A 26,643-nucleotide genomic window follows, 5' to 3' on the forward strand; every position below is an offset into this window, starting at 1 on the left:
GCCCAGCGGGTGCCATGCTCGGCAACCCTGATGCAGCCCAGGGTGAGCTCCGCCAGCCCACGTAGGGGCCTGAGTTGCAGCCACACATGCAGGACATGTGGGCAACAGAGCCAGAACAGCCCGGAGTCCGTGTGCTCTAGAGTGTGTCACTGGGGGAACGGTTTCCTGCTGGAGGTTGTGCTCATGTGCAGTGACGGCTCTCTGATGCGTGCATGCACACTTGCTTTAACGGCTCTGGCGGTGCTTGTCCTTGCTTGGCTGTGTTTGGTGCTGCCTGGCGATTTGCTCCTGTCAGAAGTTGGAAACTGGGATTTCCCTTGTTGGAGGTCGTGGTCAGATCGAGTTGTCTTCATTGCACTGGACCCCTTCAGCAGCCCTGACAAGACCAGAGTGGGCCTGGAAGGCGAGGCAGGTGACAGCGCCTTCCTACAGTCATGGTACCACATCTGGAAAAAAGATCTCGGCAAAATTCACCAAGCTGCCAGCGCTGGTGACATAGCAAAAGTGAAGAGGATCCTTTCGCTGAAGAAAAAGGTCTTGGATGCCAGAGATAGAAAGAAGAGGTAATGGGAGCGGCCATTCCGGGCCTGGGTGCAGTTGGCGGGTGTGGGGGAAACGCCCTTCCCAGACTGGCGGGAGCCCGGAGTCCTGTCAGTGAGGGCGCCCGGCTGTCCTCCCTGTGGGCCCCGCAGCACCTGGGATGTGGAAACCTGGGAGGGGTCCAGCACCAAGGCCATCTTCATGGGCAGCAGCACAAAAACAAAACTTCAGCTGCTTCCCCGTTCACTCATGATTCCCCTTCTAGGACACTTTCTTGCCAATTTTAGCTACTTAACTAACACAAGTATATACGGTGTTTTATTGTTAATGTACACATTTTAAATCATTATGTTATACACCTTATAGAAAGGTACATAACGAGAGGAACAGTTCACACACTGTATCAAATTCTGTGCTAAAACATCTTAGCAAGAAGTTCAATATCCATTTTACGTCAATATAAAACTATGTAAATGTGTCCTTTACTCAAGGAACTTAGAAGGAGACTTTGAAGTGGTTAGATGCTACCATAGTCTTCAATAGGAAGACTCATTTTTCTGAAAATATGAGCTCTTAATAAATTTTACAGGAGCTAAATAAAAGTAATAAGGTTTCCAAATTTTTGAGTTACACATGGTGTCTGTCTTTTACTATTGTGATGACATGAAGAAAAATTTTGTGATGGAGTGAATAAGACTTGCACTTGTAGATATCGAAATGTGCTATTAATTTTCACAAATTAAATCATTTATTAACAGTTGAAGAGACAGATAAATGAATGGAACAGAATAGAAAATCTGGGAACACCCAAATATATGAAAGAATTTAGAACTTGATGGTGACAAATCAAACAAGAAAAAGCTGACCTCTAATTTCAAATTGGCAAAGTACTTTTTTTGCAGATCTTCAAGTGCCCCCCACACATAGGAAAAAGTATTAAGTGTCTCTGCTAAGAGAAGGATTTTGAGTTAAAAGAGAAATGAGATACCATTAATGTATCCAGAAAGTTTGTAAGAATGAAGATATTAAATACTAATATTAAACATGGAAAATACTTATACTGGTACTTACAGTTTATGTTGCTGATTTCTTTTCAAATAGACAACTTGGTGGTAACTACATACAAATGAGACTGACACGCTCCCTGCCTACTGCACTAACGACGCAACTGTAACTACACATTTAAAAATTGTATATGCCCTTTACCCATCAGTTCCATTATACTAAAATATCCTCAAGAAATAGAGATCATACAATTTGTTTTTCTCAGAAGTTAAAATAATAAGGTCTTAAGAGGAATGCATATGATGGATTTTGTAAATCAATTTGATTGTGTCCATAGATGGAATAATATGTGATCATAAAAGGTGGCATAGATACGTATGTGTGCTGACATGTGAAGAGTATTTAGGTATATCAAGTAAGAATAAAAGTCATTTTGATTATTATACATATACACAAACACACTGTCGTCTTGTGTTAGCTTAAAATATGTACACAATGTGATAAAATTTGTTATTTCTGGGCAATTAGCATGTACGATTTGAAAGTTCTAGTAAAAGTTTATTAAGGATATAATCCTGGGAAGAGCAGTAATATGAATCTTGCACAGATAGAAGTAATTTCTTAATTTCCATGAATTTATTTTAAAATTATTTTGTGGATTGGAGTATTCTGCCTACTTTTATCCCTTCAGAAGTAAAGCGAATCTTTACATACAGTTTTTTTAATGTACATATGTTTTGTTATATAGATTTATTACTTAAACGTTAGGGACCAGGCCACACAGCAGGGGGTGAGCAGCAGGTCAAGTTCCCCTGTATTTACAGCTGCTCCCCATTGCTCCCATCACCGCATCCGTTATGCCTGTTAGATGCCCCCCAACACACACCTGGTCCATGGAAAAATTGTCTTCCGTGAAACTGGCCCCTGGTGCACAAAAGGTTGGGGACTGCTGCCCTAAAGGACCTGTGCCCCAATGGAACTATATTCCCACCTGGCTCTGTGGGCCCTCCTCCCTCTGAGGGCCCTCTAGGCTCTCAGTCACCTTCCCTGGCTCTGTGTCACCTCATGGTCATGTGGCCACTCTTGGCTTTGTGTCCCCTTCAGGCTCTGAGGCCCCTTCTGATTTGTGTCCCCTCTTAACTCTCAGGCCCCTCTTGGATGTGTCCCTTCCTGCCTGTGACCCTCCTGCTATTTCTGAGGCCTCTCCCCACTCTTAGACCCCTCCTGGCTCGTATGCCCTGCTGGCCCTGAGGTTATTCCTGCTCTGAGACTCCTTCCAGCTCTGTCCCTTCCTGCCCGAGGCCACTCCTATCCTGTCTCCCCTCCTGGCCCTGTATCCAATCCTGGCATTAGGCCTCTCATGGCTGAATTTGTCCTTGTTCTGTGACAGTACCCCAAGTCACTTTGAATCCTGACTTCCCTCCTAGCCTTGAGGTTATTCCTGGCTCTATAAACCCTCCTGAGGCCCCTCCTGGCTCTGAGTCCCTTAATGGCTATGTAGCCTGTCATTACTCTGAGGCACCTGAGAGCTCTGTGTCCTCTGACGGCCCTGAGGCCCCTTCTGATTCTGTGCCCCCTTGTGCCTTTGTATCCTCTCCTGTCTCTGAGGTCACATCTAGCCCTGAGACCCTTCATGGGTCTATTACTCATCCTGCTCTGTGTCTCCTCCTGATTCTGTGACCTCCTGGCTCTGTAACCATCTCATGCCTTATGTCCCCTCCTGGTTATGTGATGCAAGCTCTAAGCCCTCTTGTGACCCTATAGTCCCTCATGAACCTGAGGCCCCTCCTGTCCAAGTGTCCCATCTTTCTCTGTCTCCTTTCCTTGGTCTAGGCCCCTCCTCACTCTTGGTCCCCTCCTGTCCCTTTGATCCTCCTATCTCTGAGGCACCTCCTGGTCCTGAAACTCCTCTTCCCTCTGTGGCCCCTCCTGGCTCTCTGTTTTCTCCCTCATCTGAGGCCCCTCCTGGCTCTGCAGACACTCCTGGCTCTGCGGCCTTTCTTGGCTCTGTGGTTTCCCCTTACTGTGACTGTTTTTGACCCTGAGGCCCCTCCTGACTGTTTCTCCTCCTCACTAAATACACACACACACACACACACACACACACACACACACACGTATCTCAGATTTTGAGAATATGTTTAATCCTACAAACACAATTTGAACTAAAGCCATTGTTTCAAGCAAACCTATTGTAATATGGTCAGGTCAAAATAACTCCACTCTTCCTCCCATATTAACACTGATTTGTACAAGCACCCGGGCTCCAGTTCCATTCCACCTGTCATTCTCAGACAACAGGGACACCTAGTAAATTGAAAAATTATAACTAAAGAAGCAACTTCAGATACAATTCTGAAATAGTTGCATTAAAAACCATTATCAGTATCACTTCAGCTCTCACTGAGGTATATTTGACACCATGATGTTGAAAGCTGAAACATTTAATAGAGATGACCATGAGGTGACTGAAGATAAAACTGGCAATTTAGGAAAGAAGGAAAATTCTTTATGAGGCAAAAGTGTATTTTCTTAGCCAATAGGTGGATAATGCTCAAATAGAACTGTTCCCCACCCCAGTCACAGAGTAATTTTTAAATGTCTATATTTGGAATGATATGATGGTGAAACTTACAACAAATGAGAAAAATCTTAGCATAACTATTAAATCAGTTACTATGACATGTAATTTGTCTCTTTGGGGGGAGGCAGAGCAATTAGACATTTAAGAATTATGGTTTCTTACCATTCCTTAACTAAATTTCATAATATAAATATATAATGTAACATATATTAAGAAAATACTCTCTATTAACAGAAAAAATGTCACTAATATATCTGATTTCAAGATGATTTAGGAAGTGAAATAAAGTACCAAACACAGGAAGTAGCTGAATTTTTTTGGTAAATGTTTAAATCAGCAAGTTCCTATGTAAATTTCTGGAAGGCTCTATTTGAAAACAGAGAAACTACACACAACTTACATGTCCAAGTGTTGACACTGGTGGTATGACTGTAGCTTTCTTACAAAAACAGAATTAGAGGACTCATATATACTTTTCAGTAAATATAAAGGCAACAAAGTTATATTAATGCCACATTTTAACATAAGAAAATAAGGACAGCTGAGAAATAGTCATAAAACTGTTCTACCATTGTTATGTTTTAGCCATACCTATCTGGTTTAAATCACATTAATTTCTATAGATTGTATCTGGTACCTTGGGATTTTTCCACAAATTTATCAAATACCCCTTGTGATTAGAAAGAAGAGTGTAACTAAATTTATGGTTTTAAACACTCACTCTGTTACCTACTAGCATTGATTTGGCAAGTGAGCCCCAAATTAACAAAGGTTCATGCAAACTATCTCACTGCTGAACTCTCAAATGAGGTTATCTGTCAGTATCAAAACACACCATATAAAGGAATATCATCCTGTAAATCAGCAATTCCATTTGTAGAAGTTTATTCTAAGGAAAGAAATTAAGCATGTAGGCAAAGTTTTGAGTTAACATGACCATCACACTGCTATTTTTAGCAGCAAAAAAAAAAAGCCCTCCAAACCATATAACGATTCAATATAAATGGTTAAATTATGATACAACCAGCCGGGCGCGGTGGCTGATGCCTGTAATCCTAGCACTCTGGGAGGCCGAGGTGGGTGGATCGCTTGAGCTCAGGAGTTCGAGACCAGCCTGAGCAAAAGCGAGACCCCGTCTCTACTAAAAATAGAAAAATTATCTGGCCAACTAAAATATATATAGAAAAAATTAGCCGGGCGTGGTGCTGCATGCCTGTAGTCCCAGCTACTCGGGAGGCTGAGGCAGTAGGATCGGTTAAGCCCAGGAGTCTGAGGTTGCTGTGAGCTGGGCTGACACCACAGCACTCACTCTAGCCTGGGCAGCAAAGCAAGACTCTGTCTCAAAAAAAAAAAAAAATTATGATACAACCATACATTAGGAGGCTAATCACAAACTCACCAAGAATTATGTTAACTGTGAGAAAATGTCAGACAAAGACAAACTAAAGGAATATTTTATAAATAATTAGCAATTTACTCCTCACAGTTTTAAAGATCATGAAAGATCCTCTTCTCCTTGCCCCTGCAAAAAGGCTGAATTAGTTTTTTCTCTAATATGAAACTGTAAGTGTTATGTGTGATCCTGGATTGGGTCCTGAACCACAGTGTAGGGGACACTACAAAGGAGACTATTGAGATAAACAGTAGAATTTCAATATGGACTGTGAATTTTGTAATTATTTTGTATATATGTTAAGTTTTCTGATTTTGGTAATTATTCTCGAATTATGTAAAAGAATCATTCTTAGGAAATACACACTTAGGGGTGATTATGTATACAATTTACTCTCAAATGGTAAAAAATAAAGTATGTTTGTAAAGAGTTACAAAGCAAATGATAAAAAAAAGTGGAGCAAAATGTTAAAAATTGGTGAGTCTTGGTTAAGGGTTTAAGAAGCATCCTTTGTAGTATTGTCTTACTTCACTGTATGTTTGAAGTTATATAAACATTCTAAGTTCTAAAAATAAGATTGCAGAATGAGTATGTATGTTGCAACAAAGCCATTAAGAACTAAACTTTTTATCAGTAGAAATCTCATGTAATTACATTAATAATATATTACAATATTTTTTAAAATTGTAAATAAATTTAATTCCAGAAATTGAGTTCACCATTTATAAATACACCAAGACAGCCAATGCGATGCAATTTTGATTAAGCATAGCTATAGTATTTTAACAGAACAGCAACTTTTCTAAAAGGTCATAGGTAAATGAGTTATTTTTCTAACTCAGAACATTTAATTGGTTTGATTGAAAAACCACCTTTTTAAACATAAAACAAAAACTATGAAGACATAATTGTTCAAAGAATCTGACAACCAATACTTCATTCTGATGTCCTTGGGATTCTAAAATATCCCAACAATGGCTGAATCTTCCCTACCATTAAACAAAAAATCCAAACACCTAAGGCTATTCTTAAAACTGTTTTATGAGCTTCTTCCCTGTTATTAAGCCATCTTCTCTTAAAAGAATTTTACACATAATTTGAACAAACAAGTGGGTCAATGCAGACATTTTACAAGACACCTTCCTTAGCGCAGAGACACTAAGCAGCAGATCATCTGCTGGAAACCTGTCATATTAAGCACTGGCTACACAATGAGCATGAATTGACAAACTTGGAGCAAATTTCAAAGGAGCTCACATTAAAAACTTGTGAGCTCTGTGAGTTAACAAACCACATAAAACTTGAAAAGGGAAAATTCTCGGTAGCAAGTAACCATGTAACTGACATGATACATCTAATTTTAGTTTTGTTTTCAAATGCCATGTCTCTGTTGCAGTAAACAGTTACTTTCCAGAATATTCTCTGTACCCTGAGACATACTTTAGAACACCAATCCCCAACCTTTTTAGCATCAGGGACTGGTTTCATGGAAAACAATTTTTCCATGGACCAGGGGACTGGTGGCGGGGTATGATTTCAGGATGATTCACATGCATTGCATTTATTGTGCACTTTATTTCTATTGTTCCACCATTGTAACATATCCTCACTGATAATGTTTTCATATGACTCTGCAAGCAATTGATTTATTATGGTCTCTGTGCTGTCAAACCTCTCTGAGAATGATAACCTGTACTTAAAGCCACTCCCCAGTGCTAGCACTAGCATCACCATCTCATCCACACCTCAAATCATCAGGCATTAGATTCTCATAAAGAGTTCACAACCTAGATCTCTCACGTGTGCAGTTTACAGTAGGGTTCACGCTGTGAGAATCTAATGTTGGCACTGATCTGACAGGAGGTACAGCCCAGGTAGTGATGAGAGTGATGTGGAGCAACTGTAAAAACAGGTGAAGCTTCATTCAATTGCCTGCTGCTTACCTCTCCTGCTGCATGGCTCAGTTCCTAACAGGCGGCAGACCAGTACCCAGGTTGGGGACCACAGCTTTAGAGCCTGTAGTAAAAACTCCAAAGGTCGTATGGCTTGGCCTCCACCTCCTATTTACAGATTTTATTTGACAGGCACAAAAGCTGTCTTGCTGCAATTAAAGCAATGCTAAACTAAAATCCAGTACCTGATTCATGGTTTTTATATAATCAATGGTGCAGGAAGTTCTGCACCATTCTGTGGCTCTTTCTGTCCTCATCTGGAATCCAATTGATCATGCCGCTGAAGCACGGCAATGCTCATATGCTCCCCTTCATTCAACATCTTTCCTATGCTTGGATTGTCAGTCTCCATAATACCAATTTGAAGTAAAACACCTACAGAATAAAATTATTTACTTTTCTCTGCCATTCTAGTAAGACAAATTACTAAACCCCAACTTTCAAAAAACTTTAGTTACAAATTAAAACCTAGTGGTCCTATTTCATAGTTGACAAGACGAGCTATTTCTAACAGACTTCTTAAAAAACACACCACTATACCTGGCCTGAAGGAGTAGGAGTAGGGCACCTGCAGACATTATGGTGAAAGCTGGAGAGTGACCCTCAGTGTCTGGTCTGGTAACATACATGGCCCGGGGCACAGTCACAGCCCCTTGTACCAACTGCTAATGCCTAAGCAGCAATAGCAACTCTAGTCTGGTGGCTCCATCGTGAGATTCAATACTGAAAATATATTAAGAAAATATTTGCTTTCAAAAAAATAAGTTTTTAAAAATATTCCATCATGAGCCTGGACTAGCCGAAGGTACTGTTCTCAGTGAGCATGCTGAACAGCTTCTCTGAAGGGATGGTAACTGGGGGACAGCCCAAAACTCTGATGGCCAAACTTGACAGCCCTGTTGAGGATGACTTCTTGAGGTTCCAGTAAGCAAGCAGCTCAGAGCTCTGTTTATCAAGCACTTCCTCCGCCAACTATGCAAGCACCATGTCCTCAGGTAGCTTTGCTCTCAGATTTTTCTTCTTCATCTTGGCCAAGAGTGACCACAAGTTATCCTCTCCAACGAATTCTTATGAATCACACCCATTGGAGGCAGGCATGTCATCTGGATAGAACTCAGAATTTCCATACTTCCCTGATTGAAGCCCACTTTTGCTGTTCTGCTGCCTCCTGTGTAAACAGAGAAGATTTGTAATGAGGGTCCAACACTGTAGCAAATGTGTATCTGGGGTCATGGAGGATGGCGGACAATCAGCTCACCACAGACTCCTTCAAGAACTTTAGCATGGTGTCCATGTCCACCGTCTCCTCAAAGAGCACCTCAATTTTTATATTGAGAATGTGGATCATGGGGATGACTTGGATTAAAGCAGAAACTGGTGTGGCTATCTCCCGACTGTTAGCATGGAAAAGTTTGGTGCATATCAGAGACTGGATGACCTCCCACTGGTCACAAGCGATCAGTTCTCCCAAATTATACTCTGTTGCCATATCGTTAATTGCCCTTTCTTGTTCAATGAGTCATTCCAACATATGAAATGATGTCCTCCATTTGGATGGAATGTCTTGAATAAAATGGTGCTGTGGCAATTTATATGACTTCTGCATCTCTGCTAGCTTCTTTTTGGCTTTCAATGATTGATGTACCCAATAACACATCTTCTGTGCAATGCTAAGGAAGTTCTGCACCACTCTGTGGCTCTTACTGTCCTCACATATACAATCAAGTTGATCATGTGGCTGAAGCACTGCATGCTCCTGTACTTCATTCTATGTCGTTTCTGTGCTTGGATTGTCAGTCACCATTATACCAATTTGAAAGCCAATTGAGGTATCCGAGACATCCCACCATCATTCTAGCTTCTTCTGAATGCTGTTGCTGCTATTGCCACAATCTGTGACACATCTAAAAAGTGCTGACCAATGGTAGTCCTCACAGTGTGGTTACACTGACAACTCGAAGGAGACCCAGTGAGCCTTTAAATGGTCAGGTCCTCTTAAGTCCGGTTATTCATACCTATTCCCAAAGTGAATTGGATCCGAATCTCACCTTTCTTAAGATGTGACACAATTATCTGCTTCACATTACCACACGTACCTGGGATACCTGTTCTAGAGAAGTAAGATGGGGAGGGCAAGGAACATTGAGTTTTCAAGTATTGGAGCAGTCTGTTAGAGCCAACATTGTCTACAAAGACGGAAAGTCAAGTATGACCATTGCAGCTATTAGACTTGTGATGTTACTTTTGCAACTGGGTGAGAATCATAAAACATGTCATTGGTGCCACCAAAGGAGGGAGGTCCTAATAATTCTGTGCTCAGTGGCACACATATGTCCAGAGAAGAGGACTGCATTGTCTCAGAGACATTGGTTTCAGCACATTGCTGTGGAGCCTCTGCAATGTCTCAGGAGACAACGGGTGCCCAGGGTAACTGGCTTCTTTCCTCTGCTGATCTGGACACAGCATAATCACACAACTTCAGTGTGCAGAGCAAACAGAAAAATGATTCCACAGCTTTGAGGTCTTTTTGCTATTCATAGGAAACATAACCTGATTACATCTTATGACCATTGTTCCCAAGTCAATTCATCTGGAGAAGGAACTTTCTGCAGAAACAAAGGTGGCATACAATTTGCCAAACTTTCACAGAGAAAGCTCTTTTGGTTCCTGACTACTTCAGGATGCCATCTGTACAGGTGTCTCATCACACAGCTTCTTCCCACATCACTCTTCTTTCCCAGACTGATGACACAACTGCAGTATCTGCACGCTGCCTTGAGACTGGCAATGAAAAGTGATTCCAACCTTCTGATTTCATTCTTTTCATGACCTTTTTATTCTTCTGGAAGACATCACCACACTCAAACATTCCAGGCCTCAACCCGTGGGACTGATGCTTCTCAGGAAAGGACATCACGGCCTCCCCAACGTCACTGGAGGATGACAACACCAACACAGCTTCCATCAGCACATCGCCAGGGTTCAAATGCAATGGCAGGTCCTCAGTCAGCCGATCAGGGGAGGAGGAAGCTGAAGGGGACTCTTTGACCAGTTTTCCTGAAGATGACTACATAGACCTTAGATTCACCTCTGGAGACAGTAGAGAAGGTATCTGGCTTGGGTGGATGTAGTACAGAGGCAGGATGCCCGGGTCCACATTCTCCTGCAGCACAGCGGAGCGCTGTGCTCTCTGCGTGTGTCTGATGAGACAGCTGGTGCCCAGATCCTTCCCATCCTTTCCTCTGCTGAACTCATTCGTGCAGTGAACACAGAGAGCTTCAGAATTATCTGGAGGCCATATGCAGAAGTGGTACCAGACAGGAGATCTTCTGGACCCAGCTGTGGCCTTTGGAAGGGGAAAGTTTTTGCTACTATGTTTCCTGTGGTTTCATCATGCTGGAGAGTCAGGAATATTGGAGATGACGCCCCCAGAGCTTCTTCTCTTCTCTGCTTCTAAGAGATGGACACGGAAAAGGAGATTTCTTCAGAAGAAAACACAGATTCCTCTGTTATTTGATGACACGATGGGATCTTAGATACCATCTTTTGGACAAGTTTGATGGGTGAGATTATGGTGCTCGTGTCTCCTCCATCTGTAGGCTGTAGTGGAAACAGGAGTGAAGGAGAAGAAATTAAGGACAGAGCAGATACACTTCCATTTTCTCGAATGAGCACGGTGGTGTGTGCTGACCTTCTCAGGAGACAGCTTGTACTTAAGTCTTTTTCATTTTTACCTGTAATAAATTCTTTCACATGATACATACATATTGCTTTGGTACTATTCTGAAAACAGAGTTGCCAAGCTGGAGGTTTCTTATGGAAGACTATGTTTTGGCTGCAAATGTGGCTCTGAGTTGCAGCTTTCACTGCCATGCTACACAGTGTTTACTACTGTACTGACAGAACTAAGACCCATAATTGTCATCCTTCCAGCTTGTTTCTCTGATTTCTGTTTCATCACCAGTTTGTTTCGCATCCTCTTCCCTTACTTTTAACATCCACTCTTTCCCAACTGTGTAAGAATTTGATCACCACCATCTTCTTCTATTTTACAATTTATTTTATCAAAAACAAAAGCACTATTCCCGTTTGGGACAGGATTTCAGGTGAGTTTCCATGATTGACTATAACTATTCTGGCTATTTCATCATGTTAATATCTTAGGTTAATCAAAAATAGATTCAAATGCTTATTTGTGCCCCCACAAATGTAGGTTTTACCTTCCCTTTTTCATAAGTCAGTCTTTCAGGATGTTTCTATCAATGGCCAATCATAACATTACTGAAAATTATAATGTCCAACTCATATAAGCATATCATCTTAGAGCATAAATCACTGACTCCCAGGAGCTGTACTATTAAAAATATTTCATGGTGGCATAGACAGAAACATACGCAGTGGAGACTTACTTCTTGTTTAACGACAGGGTCCCTGCCATCCTGATAGCATACACATCTTCCTTTTGCATCACACCTCATTGGCTTCCTAACCCCATCTGAACACGGCCCTGGCTGGTCTCTTCCTGGAAACAGCACGGAAAGTGACAGGGTCTGGAAGAGGCCCTGGAGTTGGGCTATGCCAACTTTGGGTCACCCGAAGAGGCCTCTCTATCTGTGGAGCCACTGCTGCCAAGCTGCACTGCGCTGCTAGCAGGCCAGCCCCCACACTCATCTTCTCAGCGCCCTATGGGGCTATAGTTCCAGAATTCGCATTTGGAAGAGATAAAAGAAACAGAAATCAGTAGGAGAAAACACTCATCTTGACTGGTCTTGATATAAATTCGTGATCCCCAACTTCCAGTTAGGCCTCAATAACATTTCCCATTTCCACTCATTCTTCTAGTCCTCCGTGACTCTGTACCTCCTCCACAAACCACTAAGACCTCCTTTTCCATACATACTCTCAGCTGATAACTTGAACCTGACTTCACTATCAGTGAATTTCCACAAACCTCCACCTGCCAACTTACCATCACCTCCACTTTAAAAACTTTGCTGAAGCTCCAGAATCTGAATCCCGTATCAACAGGGCAGATGTAGGGGGCAGCCTACCCCCGCAGAAGCTGCTAACTGTAGGCACCTGGGTGAGAGCACAAGGGCCAACAGATCTAAGGATGAGAGCAGGAGGAGCCAGGGCTGGGGCTGGGTGGGAGACGCAGGTGGACACATCACCAGATGCTTCTGCTGCTGACTTTGGGGGCGACTGCCTCTCTGCCATACTGCCTGGAACCTGGCAGCTTGTGAAGGGTGGGTGACACCAGGAGCACTGTGCAGGGCGTGGCTGGCGACCATGGCGCCCTTACACCCTTCTCCTGTCCTTGCCCCATGGGCCCTCACAGAACAGTCTCCCTCTTCCTCTGCACTTTCAATGCCAGCAGCAGCACAAGCCTAGGATATCCGCCACTCACCATCATTCACATTGTATTGCAGAGCCACCCCTGGGAGCAGAAACCTAAGCCCACCCAGCATGAAACCACAGTGGAGAACGTGGTGGTGCTAAAGGGCATCACCTAACACTGGCCCCTGTAGTACAGAGGCTAAGCTTCACCTGATGCCCTCACACCCACTCTGCAAAATCCACCGGAAACCAACCGACAACTTAGGCCCACCGATGGGCGGCTCTGGGGAACATCACCCCGATCTATCTCCCTGCTGTACTTACACCCAGCAGCTACAAACCGCTATGGGGAGGAGAAGCAGAACCTGGACACAGTGTCCCCCCCCTACACACACACTCGGTGCCCCTTCCCACTCACGTGCCCATTCCCGGTCTACAAGGCCTCTGAGTACCGAGGACCAAATCCCTCCCACGTGCCAACTGAGTCCTTGCTTACCTGCCTCTCATGACAGGATGCTCACCAGCAAGTCCCTCTCAAGTCCTAGGTCGGTCCTTCCTTGGGTGTTGCTCACTGTAGGATGCTCTCTTCCCAGGAGATTCAAAGGCGGTTCTGGCCACAAAGCCCTCACCAATGGAAATCTCTCGGCCAGAGCAAAATGAAAAACTAACAGACTCCTCAGCAAGCTCTCAAGAGCCAAAGAAAAAAGAAACAACTTCAACCCATGGCAGACAATTTATAGCCTCGTATATTCAAATGAGGTATTGTAAAATACCCATTCTGATTGGATGTCATTATCCAATCACAATTGGTCTGTGAATTTCTCTTTTCAAAGGGCCTCTTCTAGAATACTCGTTGTGATTGGATTGCACTATCCAATCAGAATTTGACAGTTTTTATCATCCAACCAGAATGTACATTCCAGAAAGCCTTATTGGAATATGAAAGCCTATAAATGGCCTGCCGAGGCCAAAATAAGGCTTGTGATAGCGCTTCAGTCTCCGTGGCGGAGAGTGAGCCTGGAAATGGACCTGGCCCCCAGTGGTAGACCTCTTTTCGCCTTGGATTCCCAGGTAAGGAGAGGAAGAGGGGAATGCTGGGGACGTGCTGGCTCGCAGCAGGGATGGAAAGCCTTTCAGGAGCCCCTCGCTCCTTGTCTTGAGCTGTCCTCCTCCCGCAGCACTGCCTCTGCCTTCCGAGTTAGGTGTAGTTGGGTTCCCTCACCTCTGGCCCTTCTTAGGTTTCCTGTTTTCTTCTCTTTTCTCCAGCCACTGTGGGTTTTCTCTTCTTGCACATCGCGGCAATTTCTCTCTCCCTAGGGGACTAGCTCCAGAAGTCCTTACTCATCCGGCTCCCTGAGGAACCTGCGGCTTCCACTGTGTCTCTATTCTATTCTGTCCTCTTGCTCACAACTCAATCTCTCCACCTTTGTGGGTGGTTTTCATTTTCCCTCTTACCTGGTCCGCCCCACCATTACCTCTTGGGTTGTCAAAAACCTCCTGGTGTCTCCCTTTCCTTGCTCTTTCTGGGCCAATATTTACTTTTTCATTTTTAATTTGAGATAATGAAAATTAAGGTTACAAGATTAAGGTTTAGAAGCTTAAAATTTCTTCCTAGATGTAAAAAGACGAAGACTTTTGGATGTTTATTTTATCCCCTGTGTAAACTTAGTCAAACACATTGTACTGTGGAATGAGATTTAAAAGCGCAATCCCAAAGCCTAAAAATAGGGGACAGTAATGGAAATTTTGGCAGTCTTTTTACCTATTGGGCAATGATACAAGACCTGATTCTTTGAGAGTAATTTTAGTTTGAGGATAATTCTAAGAAAGCTTTACCGATTAGCCTTTTTAGGAAGGCAGAAAACTGCAGCCAATCAACTCCCTGCAGCTGGGAGAGGGAAAGGGGCTGCCACAGCCAAACCCCACAGGAACCAGGCCCTGAGGGGAGGCTGCCCCAAGGCGGGGTGGGGAGGGGGCTAGATGCCTGGAGACGCGTCCCCATTCTCCTGGAGAGGCTGAGCGCATCCCGTCTGTTGCCCCGTGCGCCCGGAAAGGGTCCTCAGGGAAGCTTGGGGTTTGGGCGTGAAGGCAGGCAGGCTCCCGCGCTGGGCAAAAGGCAACGGGCCGGGGGCTCCTCGGTTCCCAGGGTCTCCCTGGATCTGTCCAAGTCCAGGAGACACAAGCTGCCACAGACTTGAGGAGGAGGCAGCCTCCCGCTGGGAGCCAACTTTGTGCGCGGCGGCCGGGGTCAGGGATGGGGTCAGGGTACACGTTACATGGACACCGGAACGCGGTCAGCGCCAGCAGGAGCCCGAGCGGCGGCGCCCGGCCCAGGGGCAACACAGATCTTGGCGCGCGGGTGGCGCGGGGCTGGTCCTCTCGTGCGCCCTGCCCGGCCCACGGCTCCCGGGAGCAGCCCCGGCGGCTACGCCCGGGCGCCCGGCCTGGCTCGCTCCCGGCGCGCCGCTCCTCCCCGGACGCCGGCGCCGGCTCTGCGGGCGCTTCCTCCGCTGCGCCTCTGCGCGCTCTCCTGGGCTCGGCCATGCGCGGCCGGGGAGCCGGGGGCCGCCGGAGCCCCGCGCCCCGCGCCCTCGCCCGCCGCCCCGCGCTTGGCCCGAGTTGCGCGGCCGCCGCTGCCGCCGCCGCGGCTCCTGCGCCCCAGAGCCGGTCCCATCCCAGTCGCGCTGCCGCCGCCTCAGCCAGCCCCGCTGCCGGCCCCCTCTCCAGCCAGCCAGAGTGAAAATTAAATTCTTTACTACAGAAATATATACAAAAACGAATTGTAAATACTAAGAAATTTTATTATGGATATACTCTGAACTAAAACCTCTGTTCTATACATATACATAGATTTATTTCTTCATGTGCCTTATCATACAATTTTCCGTTTTCTGTTATGGTTTAAGTACATACTTGATGGAGTGGTCCTGTCTCTTTTTGTTTGTTTCTTCTTCCTCCTCCACCTTTTAAAAATGATTTACCCCAGCCTAACGTTTTCCTTGCAGAATACTTTTCCTCAGTTGTCTATCCTTTCAGTGCCTCTGTCTTCATTGTTATCGTATTTAGTTAAAGCTTTCTATTGAGTAGCTCTTTGTGGCTTTCATTCAACAATCATTGCTTCATAAGGTTTATTTTTATTTTTTTTCTCTTTCTTTCTTTCTTTCTTTCTTTTTTTTTTTTTTTTTGAAACAGAGTCTCGCTCTGTTGCCCAGGCTAGAGTGCCATGGTGTCAGCCTAGCTCACAGCAACCTCAAGCTCCTGGGCTCATGTGATCCTTCTGCCTCAGCCTCCCAAGTAGCTGGGACTACAGGCATGCACCACCATGCCTGCCTAATTTTTTGTATATATTTTAGTTGTTTGGCTAATTTCTTTCTATTTTTAGTAGAGATGGGATCTCGATGTTGCTCAAGATGGTCTTGAACTCCTGAGCTCAAATGATCCACCCACCTCAGCCTCCCAGAGTGCTAGGATTACAGGCGTGAGCCACTGCGCTCGGTCTTTTTCTCTTTCTTGAGAGAACCTGAATTATACAGTACTTTATCTTTAGCATTTTGAGAAACATAATAGAAGTGGTTTATACTATTAGCAAAGCCAACCCATTAAAATAAATTATTACTAAAAACTGAACTGTAACATTTTCCCCAGCAAGAGATAGTTCGTCCAAATGTGAATGATACAAACACATATCACAATATAACTCAAAATTGATTAACTATCTTAACGATAGTTACTTTAACAATCCTCTAAGCTGACTAGGTACATTTTTGCCCCAGGCTATTTTGGTTAAGAATATAATCCAATGGATATTACAGTATTTGTAGAATAATCAAGTATGGGTAAAGGGAGTAAAATTTTGAGGACATTTGTATCATCTTTTCATAATGTTCACCCCGTGAGAACATGTAGATTAGTAAATGACAGAATTGAGGGTTGAATCTGCATCTGATTGACTCCAAATCCTCTTTTCTTTGTGTTAGATCATATAGTAATGGTCAATGTTATAATTATTTTACCAGTTTGATACTTTTTATTCTTAAAGGTATTGTTTTTTGTTCTAGGATGTTCCATAATGAAGCTTAACAAACTTAATTACTGCTTCTCAGAGATCCAGGAAAAACTGTAAGCTATTTGAAGATAACCTATTCTTGTGTTATTCACTGATTGTTCATTACAAATATTTTGATATATTGTTTACTTTCTTTTTACTATAGTAGAAGCAAAATATTATACTGTGAGAACAGATAATGGAATCGTGTTTGAGGACAAGGTTTGTGATCATGCAAATGAAGATGTGTTTGAATCCTTTCCTATGTCAGCCAAAGTCCAGGGCTTTTCACATCCTTCATTTCAATCACCTGAGGCTCCTCTGAAACCTTCCTTTCGGTCATTGGAAAACTGTGGCCTTACAAAGGCAAATTACAATTCAAAAATTTTTCTATATATTTTTTAATATACCACTCACCCATCCTCATAATGCAGACAAAAATGGTGTAAAGAAATGGACCTCCTCAAGGCCATAATAGAAAACAAATGTAATAACAGAAGGAAGGATGTACAGGATTGAGATTTGTAAAAAGTTGAGCAGAGTAAATCATTCTTAGGTTAGAAATTGTGGAAGGAAAGAATTAGAAAGCAACCCAAAAGAATAGCTCAAAAAATACGGAAATGAGGAGGGGGATGAAGGAGAAGAATTCATTGAGGAAAGGTGAGATGAATACAAAGTTTGAATAAGAGTCAAAATGACAGAAATTATTATGAAAAGACAACAGAAATGAGTTAAATGAGAGCAGGAACTCTTCTATATGTTAGAAATTATTTTCATGCAAATTAAGAAAAGAAAGGCAATGAAAAAGAAGCTCAATTTCTTTTCAATGACTTCTAGATGGTTTTATGAAAAAAGAAAAGTTAAAGGTGAGTATAATGAAAATTAATATATTGTACATTTAAAAATAGCTGCAAGAGAATAATTGAAATGATTCTGCCATAAAGAAAAGATAAATATTTAACATGACACATATCCCAATTACGCTAAGATTGTGTGAATGTATCAAACCATATGTCCCTTCAAATACTTACATCTTTTATATATCAATTAAAAACAATTTTAAAGGGAAAAATCATTTTAAAAAAAATTACTGAAGTAATATCTTATATTTAATCAAGTAAAACCTGTGTTTCCAGATAATGCAAAATGAAATATATTTTAGGCCTTATCTGATTTTTATGAATTATTAATTTTTTACTCTTTTATTTCTTCTTTAAGGTTTCTAACATGTCTTTTGTATATCCATAACTTAACTAATTTATCTTGCTGTGTGATACAGTCTTTACAGCCATTTTAGATCTGTTTGAGAATAGAGAGAAAGGAATAAGCATTGTATTTGATCTTTTTATTAATCAAAATTAAAATTCCTGGTTATATGAAGGAGGTTCTTAATCTGTATCCATGAAATAAGAACTAACCCTCTTGAAAAAATAAAGGTAACAATTATTTATTTCTGGAGGTATTCTGATTTATCTTGTGGCAATAATTTCTCCATATAATGGACACACCTATGTATACATCACATGAATGCAATCGTAATTGATCATTGTTCTCTAGAATAACCTACTTATTATCATAGAATTATAAAGAAGGGGCACCTGCCAACAGAGTATACACAGTCATCTCTGGAAGATGATTTTTTACCTTGAAAAATATCTCCAGTATTGGGGACATTTTATATTATTCTCAGGAAGCTTTATCAAGTTCAGTATTGATAGTTGTTATATTTTGCACATAAATGTGTGTTCATCTGTAAAACTCAGAAATCCTGTAGACTTGATTTTGTAGTCCTCTCTCCACTCCTCATGTGAATATTGGGGCCTGATTGACAATTGTAGATTGTTTGAAGATTCTTAAATCTTCAATTTGGGTAATCATATCTTTATTTATAATAGATGATATCCCCAATTTTTAACTACGTTGTTATATAATGTAAATACGAAATTAGAGCTATGAGTGTGTTGCTTACGTGGGAGTAAGAAAACCATGTGAAACTTAGTGGAGGATTTTATGTTTCTTTCTTACATGATGGTAGTACTTAGAAGTACCTCATAATTCTGCATCACATAAGCATTTCTCCTCTACAGTTTAAAATTTTAAGATTAATTTTAAAAATAATCTTGCAGCATCTTAAATTGGCATCTTAGAATTAAATTTTTTATTCAATTTAAAAGTGCATATTACGATAATCAAGAAATAAATATTTTCTTATATTAATGCTATTGTATCTCATATCATTCAAATATTAAAAGGTATAACTGAAAAATTGAATCATATTTCTTCCTCCTCCTGTTTTCATTTTCAAAATTTCAGAGTTCTGTGTAGGTTTTCATTATTTAATTCTACCCAGTTTACTATATTTAAGTACATTTTACAAGTACTCATCCTTTTTCTCACACTGCCCTGTCTAAAAACCCTTCATGTCTTTTTCCAACACTTTGTCTTTCATAATATGGCCATATATCTTTGCAGCATGTCCTATGCTTCTCAGGTAGACCTCACTGCTCTCTTCTTTGTACTCTTACTGTCCTTTATTTACTTTAATGGTAGAAACAGTGAATTATTCTTTTCTTTCTTTCATTTATCTGATTTCATATATCTCATACATTTCTTGCATCTCAACCTCCTCAGCGTCTCCCAGAATAGTGCCTATGATTTGACAGACACAGTAAATGTTTATTGTCTTACTGACTGACTGAGCAAGTGAGTGAGTGAGCGAATAATAAGTGCAATGTTTTCTGAAGTTGGGATTCTTTTTTTAATAGGATGAAGCAACGAAGCCAGTATCTGGACAAAAGGAAAATGGTATTGGTATTATTGAAAATGCTGCAAGAGAGCAAAAAAATATTGTCAATTTCATATGTGTGCACACAAATAACAGAAGTGGTGAGTTAGTGAATACCTCTGACAATATTTGTTCCTTAAATGCCATCATGAAAAAAACATTGAAAGTATGTAGACCCAAGTATATTATTCATTTCTTTTAAATATTTTTCTTTTGCTGTCTTTTTTTTTTCTTTTTTTGTTTTTGTTTTTTGTTTTTTTGTTTTATGTTTACTTCAGCTTATTATGGGGGTACAAAAGCTCAGGTTATATGTATTGCCCATGTCCCACCCATCTCCCTGAGTCAGAGCCTCAAGCGTGTCCATTCCCCAGATAGTGCGCCTGGCACTCACCATGTAGTCATACATCCATCCCCTCCCTAAAACTGGTTCAACCTTGAAATTATTTTTGCTATTAATTTTCTTTTATTGAAATAAAAATGAATGGTGATAGACTTGTATATGAATTTAAAATTTACATTAAAAATGTTCTCATGAACGTATCTGTGAATAACATGTTTTAGACAAGATCTCTGCATTGGGAACTGGACAAAATGAAGACGCAGAATCACCTCAGGATTTGGAGGTACTGCCTATTGTTGTTATTATTTTAAAGTATAAGTATCAAATGATATTAAAACCTAAAAGGAGATGTTTTGACTTTACATTCTCACCTCTGCATATGCCCATAAGAAATTATTTTCTTATATTTTCAGCTCATAATTAAAAAAGTGATTATTATTACATAGTACAACTCTGCTCATTTGTGGGATTTATTTAAGAAGCTACTATAGTGTAGTGCAAAAAAGTAAGGCTTAGAACAGGAATCAGTTTGGGTTCCAATGTTATGTTTATCTACAATCTAAAGAATTATTTCAGGTCAACCTGTGGTCACATGAATCATTAGATGTGTAAAAGTCCTAATGATATTCAGAGAGAAATCATCTGGACTATTGCGTTTTCCAACTTGGAACATAAAAAGATAATATCCATAACTTGATGGTGTTAGTGTAATTGGGTTGTCAGGTATAGATCTGCAAGCAACATTTCAGGAGAAGAAAAGGTATGGGAACAGTAAATATGTAGGACTGTAGTAACAATTTGGTTTAGTGCTGTTTTAGAAAGTAGAATTCCTTTTTTATAATAGAACACATTGGATATTTTTGTGGCATCCATGTTTGTACTAGTGTAAGTATAAAATAATGACACTGTACATTAAGGTGACAACTGTGGAAAGAGCTGGGAAGGGTCTGATGATAGAAGAGCTGCTGCACAGTGGCATCAGCACTGAGTGGAAGACATGTTAGTGTCCTGGTACTGTCACTTACTAGCCATGGAATCTTGAAAGTAATGATTTATTCTATTCAGATATCAGGGACCTTCTTCGAAAACATGGTACTGACATCTATTCCTTAAGAATGTGTAATGAACCAATATGGTAAGAAATGTGAAACATTTTGTAAACTAGAGGGTGTTTATACCAATGGAGGACCAAATGATTACACTGATATTCACTGACTTAATAAAGCTTGCAAGTACTTTTTGCAAAACAGAAGGCAGTAGTGCTAAGAAAAGAATGGAAGTTATAACAGGCATATGGATTCCTAATTTGGGTTATGTTAAGTTTGGGCAGACTATTACTAGAGATGTCCTATAGGAATATAGTGATTTGATGCTTGAGACCCTCCTGATGGGATTTTAAATGTTTCGCCATTGATTAAATGTCTGTTATTAAGTACCAACTACATACTGAGCAGTAAGACATTGAAAATACAAGATGAGGGAATATGCTGTAGGAGTAGGAACAGAAAGACAAGTAAACAACAAAGACATATAGGTCACTATAAGTTCTGCATATAAATAAAACAGAAACGGTTTGTTTAGAAAATATTGAGGTAATTTGTAGTTAGGATGGGGATGGAAATGGAAGTACCTAAAATATGGTAAGAACCATATTTTATTAAAAGAAAGTCATTTAACAGACTGTTTATTTAAAAACATGTGCACTGATAATATTCTAAAATCCAAAAAATATCATCCAGCAACAAGAAGCAGGCATATGCAATGGAGGGTGGTCAACTAAAATAATTCTTCAGAAAAAGGAAGAGCAGAGTGTTAGAAAGGTGGGACAAATAGAAAGTGAGCTTCCAATAACAGTGTGTGTCAGAGAAATATAGTAGATATTTCTCACTCTTCTTATCTCCCTCACTGTTGGGAAGGTATGAAGGATTGAGGCACCCGAACCTGTAGAACTACATTTTCTGTCCTACAGAGGAATGGAAGCATATATAGTCAGCGATGCATGTGTATAATTCAGTGTGGTAAGAAATGGTGTTACTTCATAGGATAGAATTATACAGCTCAAAATAAAAGCATTGGAAAGAAGAAGAGAGTAGGGTCAGTTATAGAGAGATCAGGGAAGATAGAGGCTGATAAACAGCACATTCGAAACATTATGACTTGTAATGCAGTTTCAGTTTGGGTGACATGATAGGGAGGAACTTGAGGCTAGATTCCAAAAGGGTCAGTTCAGGTAGAGGAAGGTGGAAGCACACTCAGTGTAGACCAGAGCATCTCAAACTTTCATCAGTCAGCTGGGGACCTTGTTAAAAATGCACACTCTGAGTCAGCAGGTCTGGGATTCTGCATTTCTAATAAGTTCTGAGCTAATGCTGGTGCTGGTAGTCCTGGGGTATAGACCTCCTTTTGGAGAAATCTGGAAGAGGAGCCATTGGATAACAGTTTAAGACATTACAGGATCAGGGAAAACATTATATATTTATTTATTTTTTATGTCTGAGCATGTTTGTAGCCAGAAGAGAAGGAGCCACGTGATGACGAAGGAGAAATTAGAGATGTAAGATACTACTGCTAAATAAAGAGGAAAGATGTGGTGGGAACAATACATCAAAAAATGTAGAAGGGGTAGAATAAGGACCACAGATCTCGAGATGACTGTTGTGAAGGAAGAAGGATTGTGAGGGGGTAAGGGGGGAGTAAAGAAAGAAGTTAGGAAGGTGATTTTGGAGATGATGAGGAAACTTGGGAGGAACATGACTTCAGTATGTTCACACTCAAACAGAGGCTTAGATTATTGCTGCTCTAAAAGTTACTAGAAGCAGGAGGGAGTGAACAATAGTAACTTACTTTTCCTGCCCATAGCTGTCAGCCATCAAATATACATGTTGTGTTAATATTAGTTAATCAAATGAGATTAATTTGAATATAGAAGCATCAGCTGCTTTTTTAACATAGCTGAATTTTTGTTTAGGTAATTATTTCATAAAAGTCTTTTAAAGACTACATGGTAACCAAACTAATTTTAGAAAGAAAGCAAATTATAGAGTTCATTCCTTAAATTCTAAAATTGTTATTTCAATATTGAAAACTTATGCATTTTTTCTTAGATGTGTTGTTGTGGCTTCTTGCATGAATATATCAAGAAAGTTTAAGGTGACTAACCCAGAGGATACAAGAAATGTAGGCATACCAATAGCCCATATAACTAATGCAAAAAATGAATATTTTCATTAAGTAGCATTCTACAAATGAATCCAAGCTGATCAAAATACTTGTTCTGATGAGAGATGAATTATACTGTCAACTGAAATGCATTGCAACTGCATACTTCCTAAAGTCAGGAGGGAAGAAGCAGCCCCCGCCCCACAATAACGGGGAGGACGATGTGCTGAAATATCACATGTGAGGATGAAAGCGCCACTAAAAGAATCCTCGAAGGTGCCAGACAGACCACAAGCTAAAGGGCAGTTCTTGGGTCCCCAGCCACCTGCCCTGTAAATCCTGCTCATGGTTGCAGCCTCTGTCAGGTTCCACCTGTGTCTGCCGCTTGAGCACGGTGACCAGCAGAGGGCAGCTGTCACCCACAGATGACCAGCCCTCCCCAGGCACCTTCTGTTCCTGCCTCGCTGTGTGGGCAGCAGGTTATGAAGGTGGCCCCTGGGGTTGGCACAGGGTCTGCCTTGAAGGAAGGAGCTTTGCAACTACACACTCCCCGAGCGCGGCACCGGCTTCTGCAGAGCCCCCCTCCCTGGCTCTCTCCTCGCTGCTCTGGGCCGCCTGGGCATGCAGGGCCTCACTGCTCAGAGGAGATACCAAGAGAGGGCAGCAGCCTCCGTTATTGCAGCTTCCCCACCACCTCCCCAACCCTTTAGCAGAAATGCATGAAACTGGCCCTCCCCAGGAAGGAGGGGCACCTAGAACTGACCATCTGGGATGACAAAGACCTTCCAAGGCAAGTGACAGTGAATGTGTGGAAACCCCTATGGACAAGTCAGATTTCTGTTCTCTCTCCTCTCTTCCCCCTCTAACCCATTCCTCTCCGTTCTCTCTCTTGCTCCCCTCTCCCCTTTCTCACGCTACCTCTCTCCTTGTTCATGGTCATCTCTAAGGGGTAAGAGGCACGAATGTCAGGGAATGCCTGCTTTTGTTCCAGTGGTGGACAAGAACACGTGATTCATTTGTGACAGTCAGTTTCCCATTTAAGGTGAAGTGACTGAGAAGATTCACCTGAGTCCCGATTTCGTGAATCTGCAGACAGAGGAATCTCTTCACTAGCACCTGCTCAGGCTTGGTGCTTACAGTCTGCCCCAACAAGCTTCAGCTTTTGACATTAAGCATCATATCACCATCACTGACATCGTCAACACCATCAGCAACACAATCACTAGCACTAACATCACATTATCATCGCCACCATCACCGTCACTGTCCCAACCATCACCATCATCACTATCATCATTATCACTGCCATACCAACATCATCACCATCAACACCACCGTAATCATCATGTCCATCACCACTGCCACCATCATCACCGTCACTGCCAGATGTCAGCAGCTACTTTTCATTGTGATATGATCTTCACTCACCTTATGTGATTACATAACACCCCAATTCTATACTTTTATAGACAAAAAGAAGGTGGTGATGGGTTTGTACCTTGATACAAGAGTGTAAGAACCTTGCAATCAATGAAAGAGAAAACTCGTTTTATTCCTCAGCCCCCACCTTGCTGGCCCCTCCCTAGATAGGTCTGATCTGGACACTCACATCCTCACTGTTCTGCTGTCTTCACCCTCTGATTGTGCTTCCCTGGCTCCAAAGTGTTGAGAGAGCTGCATCCGCTGCACAGGGAGCACAGGCATCTTGCCCTCCCTGGCTGCTCCCTTGCTTTTGCCCCTCATAAAGCCTAGGCTCTAGAGAAAGTGGACTCCTTAATGGCGTGCATACACACTCCTGTCAAAGTTCACATGTTTGTCCCTCTGGAAAGGTCACCTTTCCCTGCCCTCTCCACCACGGATCTTTGCTTCCGCAAATCTTGCCTGCTACTCAAGTTCAGATCTACATGAACATTTGCTACAAATCCCTCCCTGTCCCAAGCAGCCATGGGTGAACGTTTCTGTTTGGGGTCCTATAGCACTTTTGTGTTCCCCAGAGGCATTTATCATTCTCCTGTCAGAGTTTTTTGTTTTTTTTTATTTATTTATTTTATTTCACCATATTACCAGGGTACAAATGTTTAGGTTACATATATTGCCCTTGCCCCATCCAAGTCAGAGCTTCAAGTGTGTCCATTCCCCAGACAGGGTGCACCACACCCAATATGTGTGCACATACCCATCCTCACTTCCCCTTCCCATCTTCCCGACACCCGATGAATGTTGTTACTATGTATGCACTTAAGTGTTGATCAGTTAATACCAATTTGATGGTAAGTACATGCGGTGCTTGTTTTTCCATTCTTGGAATACTTAGTAGAATGGGCTCCAGCTCTATCCAGCATAATACAAGAGATGCTAGATCACCATTGTTTTTTGTGGCTGAGTGGAACTCCATGGTGTGTGTGTGTATGTGTATATACATATATATATATATATATATATATATATATATATGTCACATTTTATTAATCCACTCATATATTGTTGTGCACTTGGGTTGTTTCCACATCTTTGCAATTGTGAATTGTGCTGCAGTAAACATTCAAGGGCAGAAGTCTTTTTTATAGAATGTCTTTTGTTCTTTTACGTAGATGCCCAGTAATGAGATTGCTGGATCAAATGGTAGTTCTACTTGTCTCTCTTTGAGGTATCTCCATATTGCTTTCCACAGAAGTTATACTAGTTTGCAGTAACACCATCAGTGTATGAGTGTTCCTATCTCTGCATCCACACCAACATTTATTGTTTTGGGACTTTTTGACAAAGGCCATTCTCATTGGTGATAAGTGATATCTCATCTTGGTTTTGATTTGCATTTCCCTGATGATTAGAGATACTGAGCACTTTTTTATATGTTTGTTGGTCATTTTTCTATGTTTTGAAAAGTTTCTGTTCATGTTGTTTGCCCATTTATTGATGGGGTTGTTTCATTTTTGCTTGTTGATTTTCTTGACTTCTATATAGATTCTTGTTATCATCCCTTTATCGGATGTATAGAAGCAAATATTTTCTCCTATTCCATAGGTTGTCTATTCACTCTAAGACAGTTTCCTTGGCTGTGCAGAAGCTTTTTAATTTGATCAGATCCAATTTGTTTATTTTTGTTGCTGCTGTGAACTTTGGGGGGTCGTCTTCATAAATCCTTTACCTACGCCAATGTCTAAAAGAGTCTTCCCCACATTTTCTTCCAGAATTCTTAAGGTTTTATACCTTAGGTTTAAGTCTGTTATCTAACGTGAGTTGATTTTTGTGAGAGGTGAGAGGTGGGGATCCAATTTTAATCTTGTACATGTGGATATCCGGTTTTCCTAGCACCACTTATTGAATAGAGATTTTTTTCCCCAATGTATGCTTTTGTCTGCTTTGTTGAATATTAGATGACAGTATAAGGATGGTTTTATATCTGGAATCTCCCTCCTATTGCAAAGGTCTATGTCTCTGTTCTTGTGCCAGCACCATGCTGTTTGGGTACTATAGCCTTGTAGTAAAGTTTGAAGTCTGGC

The 26,643-nt window shown here is 41.5% G+C and overlaps 1 long non-coding RNA gene across 1 annotated transcript in view; it reads right to left on the reverse strand.

Moving 5' to 3' along the window:
• Positions 1-11,059: 11,059 nt before the first annotated feature.
• Positions 11,060-26,643, reverse strand: part of LOC123626002 — a 41,704-nt gene continuing 26,120 nt past the window's right edge. The window contains exon 6 of the long non-coding RNA XR_006730705.1: positions 11,060-11,074. This is a non-coding gene — a long non-coding RNA (uncharacterized LOC123626002). The remainder of the gene's footprint in view (positions 11,075-26,643) is intronic.

This window comes from Lemur catta, chromosome 21, assembly GCF_020740605.2.
Source record: "Lemur catta isolate mLemCat1 chromosome 21, mLemCat1.pri, whole genome shotgun sequence".
Classification (NCBI taxonomy): domain Eukaryota; kingdom Metazoa; phylum Chordata; class Mammalia; order Primates; family Lemuridae; genus Lemur; species Lemur catta.